Raw genomic sequence first — 13,191 nt, 5'->3', positions numbered from 1 at the left:
TCTTCAGTCATGTGATAAAATAAAGCTGGAGCGTGTCACCGCCAGTCCTCACGTAGCTCCGAACATTAGAATAATGTTATAAAACTGTTATGCAAGTTGCAGTAACGTTGCATGTTGCATTCAAATGTTCAAATTAATGTTAAAAATTAACAAATAACGTTACGTGCTATGTCAGAAGCTTTCAAAGTGAACTATATTCTCATATGCTGACATTTAGATGTTGTTACAATGTTAAAAATTATCAAATAACGTTAAATATAGTATTATAAATATTGATAAACGTTTTTTGAATATAGTCTGAAAAATCTTTCGAATCATAATTATAAGCCATTGCAAATATTTCAAGCTTTGGGTCCCAGAACTTTTCCCACTGGTTTTAAAGATGTTTTTCAACTAGCAGTGCTTTGCAAATAAATCTTAGATTGTGCCTGCCATAGATTGTACGCGCAGTTCCATTAGCTTGCCAGAAAGCTTTGTTTACTGCCCTTTCGCCACTATCACTCGTGGGTCACCCCTCTGTAATGGATATATAAGATTGACTCCACAGTATCCGTTAGGAAGTGAGTGTACGAGTTGCATGTTGGGCTGCATTGTGGAGCTGCAGTGTAGCCCCTCGTTGCACAACTGGCGGGCCTGCATGCTTTAACATCTTCAAGAACGTTACATTTATGTTCTTTAAATGTGTAATTAAAGGGACTCTGAAACGCCTTCTGAGGTGAGTACATAAACTAGCTCAGTCCCTACATTCTGTCCCCAGGAGCACTCGAGCCAATTAATACACTTAAACGCGGAGCAGCGAACCAGAAAGAGAAGTCGACGAGCCATTCCTGGAGACTTTCATGCTCGCGCTCTCCTTCGGTTTATGCATCCGCGTATATCTGTTGAGAGCTAGATGGCTATTGGCTAGGTTCCTTTAGACGTCACGCAGCTACCGTGGCCGCGGCCGGTCAGCCGCCTCGCTCCGGCTGGTCGAGTCGGCAGACGGCGGTCTGTGCCGAGTGGGTGGGGACGGCGGACGAGCGCAGACCTTGGGGCATGCAAAAAAGTGACGAAAGGACAGGAAAAGGCGCGAAGATGCTGGAATTCAAATTCTGATCCAGATTACCCAGTTTCTACGGGAAGTATTTAAAAAATTAATGGTGGAGAATATTCGTGAAGCGGAGTCGCTTAACATCCCAGAAATACCGCCCCTTTATTGGGAGCCCTTTTCAGAGCCATTAGGAAAATGTTATTCTAAGGTTTATTTCTAACCTTATGAATACGTTACAAAAAAAAAGACAGAACATTCAACTAATGTTTGATAAAAAAAATGCGACATTTTTGTAATGTTTCGGCGCTACCTAGGTCAGCAGACATCGGAACCATAGCATTCTGTACAACCGAATTTTGCGAAGCTACAACTCTTCGGCATACAACAGGCAGAGCGTATTTCCGAACGTGCAGGAATCGTTGACTCAGGTCAGAAAATGTCACGCGCAAGAAGGCAGGCCATTCTTAGTCCATTCCATTCCATACACCATTCCTTGTCTCTCTTGGCGCCTCGGGTTTGCGGGCTCGTTCTACATTACTTGACCTTGTGAAGAATATTGTCGCGTCGAAGTAGACACGTGGGCTACTCAGAACTGTAGTGGAAACGCCTTTTTCGGATTCACTTTATTTTGCAGGACACATTTGTTTGACAATGCCAAATGTGTCCCGTCGTAGCCAATATGCCTTTCGAAAAGAAGCACGTTTGGAGCATAGCCTAAAGGCTCCTTGCATACCATTTTTTCACTGAAAGAACTCATAAAATTAGACGCCCGAGAAGAAACACACCCTCTGGCTTTCTTGCTATCAGCAGTGTGACATGACCCGCAATAATGGTATGACGATCCGCGTTGTGGGTATTAGTACATCTACAGCTGCGAAGTCAGGATCCAGTTACGCTCAACGCAATCCTGCAAGCGTCTCCGCTCAGTTGATAACACTGACAACTACTGCACAGTTCCAGGGCGCAGCGCGCACAGTACGACAGCAATAGTAGAGAGGCTCGCACACCATTGCAGTGAACAAGCGCCGCAGCCAAAGGTCCAGTGATCGCTTTCGAGAAACGACATTTTTAGCATCGCTTTCCATCAGCACAGAAGTATACGAGACCAAGAGTGCGAGATCGCGCACCACTGCCAACCGCGCATACAGAGCTGCGGCAGCTTCCACTTACATGAATACATAGTCGCACTTACATGAATGCCACAGAAGTCGACTCCAGACCCTTTTTAGAGGAAAAGAGCACATTTTGAGAAAGAAAAGCGTGAGTCATCCTTTACTCTCTTCCTCAATGTTTTTTTTTTTCACCTTCCCTCAAAAAGTGGGCTGGAGTCGACTTCTGTCGCATCGTAAACGCCGCTTATGATGAGGAAACAGGCCCGTGTATGTAAGGGTTGTCGAGTTGAAACGACCCCTGTTTCCAACTACACAGTACAAGTGCGCCATGTAACAGCCCCTAAAACACCTCACTCGATTCGAAACTGGCGGTGTATAGACATAATCCTTATGGTCCCGCGCTGTCAGTCGGCGATCTTTGTCACAACTATAGGCCCGGACAACTTAGAAAACGTCTTATTATCTCTTCGGCACGTATCCTGCCACAGAAAAGGCGAAAAGCAAGGTTCGGGTAAGAATTAAAAATAAAATTGCCAAGCTACAGCTCTTCGTATGACGTGAGCGCGTTAGAGCGGCTTTGCAAAGTATTTTCAACATTTCTGGTGTTGGCGCAGCGCATTGTAGTGTCAGGGGGAAGCTCAGCGCTGCACACAACTCTGTCTCACACCTTTCCAGCCGTCGCTGCCATAGTACGGAGACAAAATATACGCCCATTTCTAGTCTATCAATATCAAGAACGCGAGTCTATCAATGTCAAGAACTTACTGAGATTTTCCTGTACTTACGCCCAAGATTTTTATTTTTGCGTTACCTTTCCGATGTGACCTCCTACTGACACGCCCCCTCTCGTCCAATCCTCGACATAACCATCAAAACGGCACGCCGACAGGATATAGCTAAGATAAGAGAACAGGTATTGACAATAATCACAATAGAATCCGGTTGGATAAGCCGCTCCCCAGTGTTAGGCAGGAGACACTCAGAAGCAAAGCATAAAAATTGCTGCTTTTGCCTGAAGTGGAACCGAGGCAACACGAGCGGAACTTACGGTGGCTCGTGGGAAGACAGCAACGTTTTGCTGTTAGACTGCTTGCTCGGTCGCAAGCGTTCGGCATGTGTTGCTCAAAACGCCGTGTGGTACCAGCACGGCTGGTGTGAAAGTAATTGCAAAGAACAAGCGCTCTGTCTTCTCAACTTCGTTCCTTCCTGTGCTGCCCTGCGCTTAAAACAAAGTCCAGTAATGCACCAACTAGCCTGCAAAAACGTCCTAACAAGTGACCTTATGTGGGAATCTGCTTGCCCCCCCCCCCCCCCCCAACTGAAGCCAACAACTAAGTGGAACCTTTCCCACGCCGCCGCGGTGGCTGAGTGGTTATGGCGCTCGGCTGCTGGCCCGAAAGACGCGGGTTCGATCCCGGCCGTCGCGGTCCACTTTCGATGGAAGCGAAATTCTAGAGGCCCGTGTGCTGTGCGATGTCAGTGCACGTGAAAGAACCCCTTATGGCCGAAATTTCCGGAGCCCTCCACTACGGCGTCTCTCATAGCCTGGATCGCTTTGGGACGTTAAGCCCCCATAAACCAAACCGAAACCTTTCCCGAGCCAGTGCTGGGTTGAAAGCACGATTGGCTTTATTGTTACGTTTTGTCGCCACCTACTTTTTCCTTTCATGATCACAAAGGGCCCGCTTTGGTCACCATAACGCCGACCGTCAACGCCATGGCGCCAAAACTCACGATCACTTGCCGTGGCTTTCGCGTGCAACGTCTCCCTGACTGCTGCCAGCGTACGTATCGTCAACGCAAAAGAAGGAAACGTATAGTCAAAAGAGTACGGTCACCATATTTTGGTTGCGTGTTTTCTTTTGAATGGTGAGCAAGACGTATACACGCATCACCACGGGGAGTTCACCAACGTACGGTAAATAATTAAAATTAGGCAGTAATTATAATTAGGGAGTAATTACTCATTGGGATCCTCCCATTCGCAGCCATATGGCTACAAAGGAAAGCTATACAGGTTACACAGAAACTTCGTAGTTCAAGAAAAATTCGTCCGGGCCAGGGTTCGGACTCGGGACCACCGCTTCACCGGAGCAGTCGATCTACCAATTGAGCTAACCGGGACGGCTAGCGTGTATGACAGGGCAAGGGCGAATTGGTCAAAAGCTCGAAGTGGTAACAGTGTTGGTCTAATGTTTAAAAGGAACTACGAGGTTTGTGGAAGCTGTATATATATACAGCTTATAAATATAAAGCTATAGCTTTCCTTTGTAACCGTATGGCTTCGCTTGGGTGGATGCCAATGAGTAATTACTCCCTTAATACAAATCTACTCCACCTTGGGGGATTCCCCTAAACATCTGACCATTACTGATATCTTGATAACAAAGATGGAACACACAACCAAAATTTGATAAGTACTAAAATGAAATGAATAGGTTTAGAGTTCGACAAATTTCAAGGGTTCTAATGTGTGAAAGTTGGGAAAATAATGCAAATTTTCTTCGGCTTTAGCCGCGACGCTGTTCAGGCTTTTCCGCACAGCACAACGCCGGTTTTACGACGCGTGACGACGTCATCTACGGGTGCGGCACATTTCTAACGCACAAGCACTCGTTCGAAAGATGGAAAGAAACGCCACCCAAGGTGAAGCCCGTGCATCGTTGTTTGGCGGCATTCGGCATTCGCGGGCGGAAGTAGCGGTACCCGCCCCCATCACTCATCTTCGCCTAAAGTTTACACTTGTTGCAATGCGAATCTCGTCGACAACTGGGGTGGTGCGAAATGCTCATGCTAGTCGGAGTGTCAGTAACTCTGGGTGTGGGATGTCTGTTGCGTCTTAGCCTCTGCACTCGCATTAGGGCCACGGGAAGTCACTGCCTAGCGCAACAGTCAGTCATGGGATAAGGGAGGGGGGGGGGGGGTAGTGTAGGGCAGGCGTGCGCCACAAACGGCCATGCGTCACACAGTCGGGCACGGCCGCTCATCCATTCGGCAGGAGTTTCAAACTGAATTCTCCACGCGGGCAGCATTGGCAAATTTTCGTCTCCTGCGGACGAAGTTGCTGAGGAGGGAAGAGTAGAAAAAGCCAAAGGAAAAATAAATATAAAAATAACCAAACCTTTCCAATTTTTTATCTCTTTCTGTCGTGGTCAGAATTTCTAAGCCCTTGTCACGAAAAGATAACTCTTAACAGAGGCAGGGGTGACCGCACGTCGAGGAATTGTTTACTGCTATTGATTATCACAGGGAAGATTAGGGGGAACGATTGAGGTCCGCCTGGAAACGATGGCTAAAAGTCGCATGTTCGAGGCCCTCGATTTGTGGCGTCCAGCCTGACAGGCGCTGCGAAGTATCGTTGGCGCCGGGTTTTTATTGAGCGCTCGTGACCTCATTTCTGAGGTCATCGTGTTCGAACCAGTCAGCGTGGCGCGTAACCATGACGTCACTATGTTATCACCAATCAGCCTGGCTCTTGCACCTGTCTTGCTACGCCAACGACGCCGCAGAAACGGGAACCGCAGCATTAACAGCTGTCGCTGTAAAAAAAAAAAAAAAAACAGCGGGCTTTACCTACAAGCTTCGTATATTCGAACCCTTTAAGCTCGTAGAATTCTCAAAAAGCCGTTCAGCTTTCCTTTAAGCGAGTCGGATAAACTGCACCACGTGTCACGTACAGCTCCAGCTCAAGAATCGCTTTTAGTTGAGCACTTTCAAAGAAAAGTAGAAAACCTTGGTCGCGGAGCCAGTGAAAAATGCAAGGGGTTTGAAGAATCTTCGGCAGCACTCTAAGACATTCTATAGAACGCAATGTAAACAGAAGGTTTAATTTAATCGTCATCGTTGCACGCGCAGCCTAAAATGGGCATGTGCAGTTTAAGCGAATTACACAGCGCACCATTAAATTGGAAGCAATGCGCCGCGGAAGCGAAGAAATTAAATTTCTTAGTAACATAGTAACGTTCCATAAACTTATGAGTGCAAGACCTGTACAACGTGGAAGCGTGCCGTGCGGTACACATCTCCCGGCGTCGCTAAAAACGAGTCAGTGTCGTCACTTACGACGAAGAATCTATAGAAAGCGGGATGCGCGCTGTTACAACACAGCAAGAGATAGGACCGACGGACGCGAGGTCGAAGAAGGAAGAATGCCGCGTTTCGCTCAGTGGACATATCGTCTTGCCAGGGATCGGTCAATACAGGCCGGGCTTGCATTTACACCGTATACGTACGTACATACATACGTCACCAGCGCAGTCGATTAGACCGTCGCGGAGAACAGCATCGCATGCAGGTTCGTCCTTATCGCGTGCATGCTACGATAACGCAAATGAAATGCATTTTATATCTAACGCGCATTAGCAGTGCTACTGCCCCTTTCTCCCCCTCCGCGTGAATCTGATGCCTGTTGAACAGAAGCCTCCAGCCCCCAAGGCAGGAGCCTTCAGCACTACCCACCCACTTACCGCTAACCTCGATCCACTGCCCCAGCCCACCCAACTCTACCCTCCAGAAGCGCCACCCATCACTAACCATCTACCGCCATAAGGCCTCCACACACTAAAGCCCACGCAGCAGCATAACGAAAAAGCGGTGGCGAAGTCGAATGCAAAGGCGCAGTGGGAAAGCCAGCTGCCAACTCCACCTTCCTAGTCAGGGGGCTGACCTGCCCTGCACCCCCCCCCCCCCCCGCCCACCATAGACCTCCAGAAAAATTCTGCCGCGCGTGTGAAGCCTAGGCTTAGAGTAAAAGCATGAAAGTTGAACTGCTTTCACAGAATCGTCGCAGCAGATGTCTGATCCGTTAGTGGCTTTGTTTTGCGCTGTAAATAGAAGGTTTAGAATTACACGACCACTTCTACCTTGTTGGTTGCTTCGTACAGCGAGTAATACATAACCACATTCAAAGTGTACAAATGCGCAGCAGGCGCTTTTTTCTTTACGATGCAACGGCAAAGTAGACGAAAAGCTGCCCGAAAAAAAAAAAAACTGCACACGGCTAGCTACAAATGACAAACCCTCTCATGACGTTTCTCTACAGGAATTGCGACGAAGATTCATGTAGGTTTATGTTGCTATTGTCATGAGCACCCCTCTCCCCCCCCCCCTCCCCTCCTGTAACCTTTTTTTTCTGCGTGCTGCATTCTGATATTTATTTTTTAGTTACAAGTATATATGTATTATATGATGCATATGCTTTAATAATGTTCCCATTTTTCCCTTTATCTGTTCTTTGTTCTCGTGCTTCTGCCACCGTCAATGCAGTTGTGTGAAGGGGAAGTCAGGATCCCTCAAGCTGTTTATACAGCCTTTTCCCTGGCCTTCCTCGCAACACTTTGTTGCAAAATAAACTTCAGCTTCAACACAGCAATAAAAAAAAAGACTAAAAAAGAAGAAAGTAACGAAAAGTCTGAGCGCCGGACATCGTTATTAGACTAATTGCTCTTTCCCCCGAACGCGCAGCTAGCAACACGCAGTTCGTTATCGTGACACCCCTTTCGCTACAGTGGTCAGTGCACAGCCTGTTTCTGCGTCGCCGCCGCCACGCCTCCCCCGACTATCGCGCCGACGCAGTGAATTCCCGCGATGTTACTCAGCGCTCGCGTTTGAGCACCGTCCGCAGCACTGACGCTGCCCTCCTTTCGAACCGCTACAGATCTGCAGTGTTGGCCAGAGGCGCGGAAGGAATCGCCCGAAGACCGATTCTTTCGGCGCGGACGGTTACAGAGATTCACCCAACGTAGCTTAGCGACTTAGAAGAGCCACTGACGCACGTGACGTTCGGGCGGGCATGGCAGAGCTGCATGCGAAAATTCTACCGGTATACATTTCAGGCGCGCTTCGGTTTGCCGACCGGACACGTGGGAGCGATATGCGTTCATCCGCTGACGTTGAACGCGACCGGGACGGAAGCTCGCAGTCGTGAAGGGAGCGTAGAATAAATGTGGTACGGCCACGGTTGCCTCTATAGCCTCCCCGCGGTTACTAGGCTCTCTCAGCCCAGTCCGGTCGCTCACGAGTAGATTGACAAAGCCGTCGGTTTCGCGTTTCGAGACGCCTGGGTAAAGCGTTCCGAAGCACAAAACCGTCTGCCCAGACTGAATAAGACTGCGTGTAAAGAAGAAGAGGACGCAGAACTTTTGCCTGAAGGCGAATGAGGCGCGAAAGAAACTGGCTGCCGCGAAAGTGAACCGCGCGGCGACTTACCCGGTTGCAGTTCCCGGTGTCCTGGACACTCGCTGGACGTGTGCCTCTGTTTCCAGGAGATAGTTGCTGCCTATCGCACGGCCACTATCGCTAACCCACATCAGAGCGCGTTCATATTCGTCGAACAGCTTGGCGGTGCGACGCAATCTGAAGATTGCACAGGGCCCGCAGAGGCATTGTTTGACGGCGCCATGGCACCTGCCGTGTCTTTTGTCCCGCGAGCCGCTGGACAAAGGTTTTCGGGTCAGGTGTGAGAGTTCATTACGCCCGCGACCGCACGTATTAGGTCCGCTCGGCGCGCGATGCGCAACCATCTCGGCGGACACTGCCCGAAGGCGTCTTGGCGCCTGCCGAGCACCTCCGAGCGCGTTCCGCCGCACTTCCACCGAAGATGTGCGGAAGCGAGGCCGGTTTCGTCCGGAGGAGCGTTCTTATCTTGTAGTGCTAACCCCTTCGTAAAGCCCTCTGCTGCGTTACTGCCACGCGCCTATGTATTGCAGGTGGGGAGGGCAGATTACGCTTTCTCTTGGCCTCGTGAGGAAATATTGCTCACGCCGCTAAAACGTGTCTGCCTCTTGAGCCTCATTCTGTGGCTCAGCTTCGCATTCGCGCCGGAACGCGTACCGAGAGGCGATCGCACAGTGCGCGGCTGACTGCACGTGTCGAGCTCCGTTGAATGACAGCAGCGGTACGTTTCTTTCAAATGCACTGAACGAGGGTTGCTGTTCCGAAATTCACGTGCCATGTGGCTCCTTTTTTCTGTTCGTGCCATTCATGTAAACGATCGCAGTGAGGAAGGTGTCGAGGAGATAGCACAATGCCCGGACGAAGTGCAAAGCGCATACGCTTGCGGTCGCCACCACATCATGTCGGTGCACTCTAGGCCAAGCATGCATTGAACCGCTTTGCTTCTGCGCTAAGGACTGGTTTACAATTATTCCCGCGTTACTCCAAAGTCAGTGCTGCAACAACGCTACACATAGGCGAGCACAGAGGGGGGCAAGGGGTAAGTGTCCCCTTCCCCCGCAGTCGGCATGAGGGAGGGGGCGCAGATTTTGTCCTCTATTGTTCCCCGCTACACCGAAGACTCGAAGGGGCGCTACCATCAACGTCGCTCGAGCCCCTCCCTCATGGAGAGTCTTGTGCACGCCCGTGGTGCTACATGCTATAGAGACAGGAGACGTATGTTTGCGAAGCCATGAATGAAACGGAGCATAAGTCTGACAATGAGATATTATTATTTGCGGTAAGAAACAAAGTTGTTTTCCTGTTTTTTCTCTAATTTGTGACTTTGAGCCAACTCGCTCACTGAGCTCCAGGGTTGAAGGCAGGTTACGAACATATTCTTATAACCTCGTTCGCAATCGACGAAGCGTCATCATGTTGAGCAGGATCGAAGCCAAAAGACTGCGATCGAGCTGCCCTTTGAAAGCTGGAGGTAGCGCCTTCGGAGTAATTCAGCTGCTGAAGACTCTCTACGTCTAGATTCCCTGAACAGCTAAATACAGCGTTCTCGCCTGCCCTGGCAGGGAACAGGTCGGCTTGCGCATTCCCTCCGACAGACAAACAGGTTTGGAGGTTAGTTCTATACTTTCTCCGCCTACTTAGTGTACCGGCGCTGCGCTCTTCTGTGACCTCCATGTCATCAAAATTCCTTCGTCAGTCGCTGATTCAGTTTAATAGGAATAACGAGACCTTCGTTTGAGCGAGAGGAAGAAAGTGATGCACAGTCTTGGCCAAAAGTGTTAAGGCCACAGCGATCAGCTGCAGCGAAATGAATGTTCCGTGTAGCTGATCATTCAAAATACAAGTCAAGCAAGAAGCTTCTCCACCGCAATAAGATGCCGTCTGCTAGCATTCCAAGGTCATTCGGTTTCTAGTAGGGCCGTAATGGCTCTGTTATTCGGATGAAGCGAAAAGCCTTCGGCCTCAAGACTTTTGACAAAGACTGCACCTCAGCAAACGCGCCCACTATACTTCGCCTCACCAGTTCTTTGCAGCGCTATACCAAAGCTGCAAAGAGTGCAGAGGCGACGTTCTGACGCTGCGAAATGTAGTGGCAGTGTAAAATGAGCAGACGGGCATATGGGATAGCGTCTTTTAAAGTGCGCATGCGCCAAGCCCTCTTTTAAATCAAGCCTTAGCGTACGCACGGTATACGCTATTTCCCGAGTTTAGCGCTTTGAAGCAGGACTCCTCAATTCTGAGTGAATTCGTCGCTGTTACTGAGTTTTTCAGCGCCAACCACGCTCAGCCTGGAAGACATCGGCAATCTTCGGGCAAGCAGCAAGACTCCTTTATTAGAGCAATAAAGTTTATTCACTCACTCACTCAGTGCATTCACTGGTCACAAGTGAGGCATCTGCTTCCGTTTTGTCTCACATCTCTCTTACAGCAAATACATTAGCGATAAACTTGCTTTATTTTTTTTTATTTAGAGCGACAAGCCGCCGCGGTGACTGAGTGGTTATGGCGCTCGGCTGCTGGCCCGAAAGACACGGGTTCGATCCCGGCCGCGGCGATCGAATTTCGATGGAGGCGAAATTCTAGAGGCCCGTGTGCTGTGCGATGTCAGTGCACGTCAAAGAACCCCAGGTGGTCGAAAATTCCGGAGCCCTTCACTACGGCGTCTCTCATAGCCTGAGTCGCTTTGGGACGTTAAGCCCCCTTAAACCAAACCATTTCGAGCGACAATTATGCCGCTCCTATGCCTGAAGAAGGATGTTGGTTTGTTGATAAATATAGTTTCCGTTCTAAAAATCAGATGGCACCATTAGGCTAAAATTATCGCTGCGTCTCCGTTTGTGTACACTGAATTAAAAGTGCGGATGTGACAAACAGCGTAATGTCCCGTAAAAACCTCGAATTTAGCGCGCGTAAGCGTGAATACGCTATTCTAAAACTGCGGTGGTTCAGTGGTTAGGGCGCTCGACTACTGATCCAGAGTTCCCGGGTTCGAACCCGACCGCGGCGGCTGCGTTTTTATGGAGGAAAAACGCTCAGGCGCCCGTGTGCTGTGCGATGTCAGTGCACGTTAAAGATCCCCAGGTGGTCGAAATTATTCCGGAGCCCTCCACTACGGCACCTATTCTTCCTTTCTTCTTTCACTCCCTCCTATATCCCTTCCCTTACGGCGCGGTTCAGGTGTCCAACGATATACGAGACAGATACTGCGCCATTTCCTTTCCCCAAAAAAACAATTATTATTATATTAAAACTGCCTAATGTTCCGTCAATTATTTTTTCCAATCTTATCTGCATACACCGCCAGAAGACGACGGGGAACGCAGGAACACGTTTAGCGCACTCTCCTGATTGGCTGAGGAGGTCTCTAGATTTTACTGCGCTCCAGGGAAGTTATGCGATTGAGTATGAGTACCGTTCAGCGAAGGCGTGCATAATTTTTAACACGACTTTCTCCTAGCTGCTTCACTTTCAGCTGAAAAATTGCGGCTACATATCGCTACATTAAGAGGACGCTTTTCGTCGTCACATCGTTCGGTGGTCTCGTTCATATCTTCGTATATATGTTTTGAAACAGCGAGCTTTACGAAGACAAAAAATTCACAAACGGCCGGCGTTATGGCTCAAGAGAAACATTGTCCGTACATTGTCATGATTTTTCACGAAGCGCCGCAAGAAGTGCTTCACATTTCAGTGCATTTCCCGCGTGAATGCCCAACGTGAGCGCCAGTGGAGTAGGATTGTTTTTGTTTGTTTTTTCGTGTCACGAATTACGTAACAAAACGTTAGCGTTTTCATTTCGCGAAGCTTCAACGCACGCCACGGATTTGCTTCCGGCGAATGGCTTTTGGCGGCGGTGCACAACGCTTCTGTGACCTGTATCTTCATTTATCAGGGTGCAAGCTCTGTGCGGCAGCGATCGTGAATTGCTGCCCAGCTGTATTGCTGAATTTCTTACAATGCATTTAGTTGCAATACAACCCTTACAGAGCTGAACTGAGGCATAAACCTACCGCCGGTGGTAGTTCGACTGCCCCGGTGGTCGCGGGTTCGATTCCTGGCCCCAGAACAAATTCTTCTTCAGCAACGAAGTTTCTGTGAAAGCTACATAGCTTTCCTGTGTAGCCGTATTTGGCTGCGCTTGGGTGGATGCCACTGAGTGATTAGTCCCTCATTATGTATCTATTATAAAGGTAATAGTGTGCTTCTGAGCGACAGTCAAGAGCCTGACTTCGGCCTGTTACAGTGCATTCATACAGAGAACACACCAGGTGTTTCAGGGAAAACTTTAAGAAATAGGCTTTTTGGGGTAAAAGTATGGCTTTTGCGGCATAGTATTACCCGTGCTGGCGGACACCAGAAAACCGGTGAATCGTCTTAAGTAGTAAGCTGGTTAACTAGATTTAGGCGCTTAGTTGCAAATAGAGGTTTGTGGCCCGTCGTTAGTAATAGCCATATCAGTTTTTAGAATTCCGAAAAAAGCGATTATCCTCGGCGCTGTGGCTCAACAAAATTTGGCTGCATCGTGCCAAAATGCATGCGCTTTCAAAAAGCATGCAGGCAAAGCAACCTTTCCAGTGCACGTAACTAGATAAAAAAGACAGATTTTGTCGAGCCACAGCGCCGAGGATAATCGCGTTTTCAAAATTCTAAAAACTGATATGGTTATTACTAACGATCGGCTACAAATCTCTAATTGTAACAGGCGCCTAACTCTAATGGTAAAAAAAGTTAATTGCGAAAAATTAGTAACCCAGCTTACTACTTAAGACGATTCACCGGTTTTGTGGTGTCCGCCAACACTAGTAATACTATGCTGCAAAAGCCATATTTTTAGCCCAAAAAGCCAATTTTTGAAAATTTTGGAAAGGCTTCCCT

This window comes from Amblyomma americanum, chromosome 1, assembly GCF_052857255.1.
Source record: "Amblyomma americanum isolate KBUSLIRL-KWMA chromosome 1, ASM5285725v1, whole genome shotgun sequence".
Classification (NCBI taxonomy): Eukaryota; Metazoa; Arthropoda; class Arachnida; order Ixodida; family Ixodidae; genus Amblyomma; species Amblyomma americanum.
Note: the sequence above shows the minus strand (reverse complement) of the source record.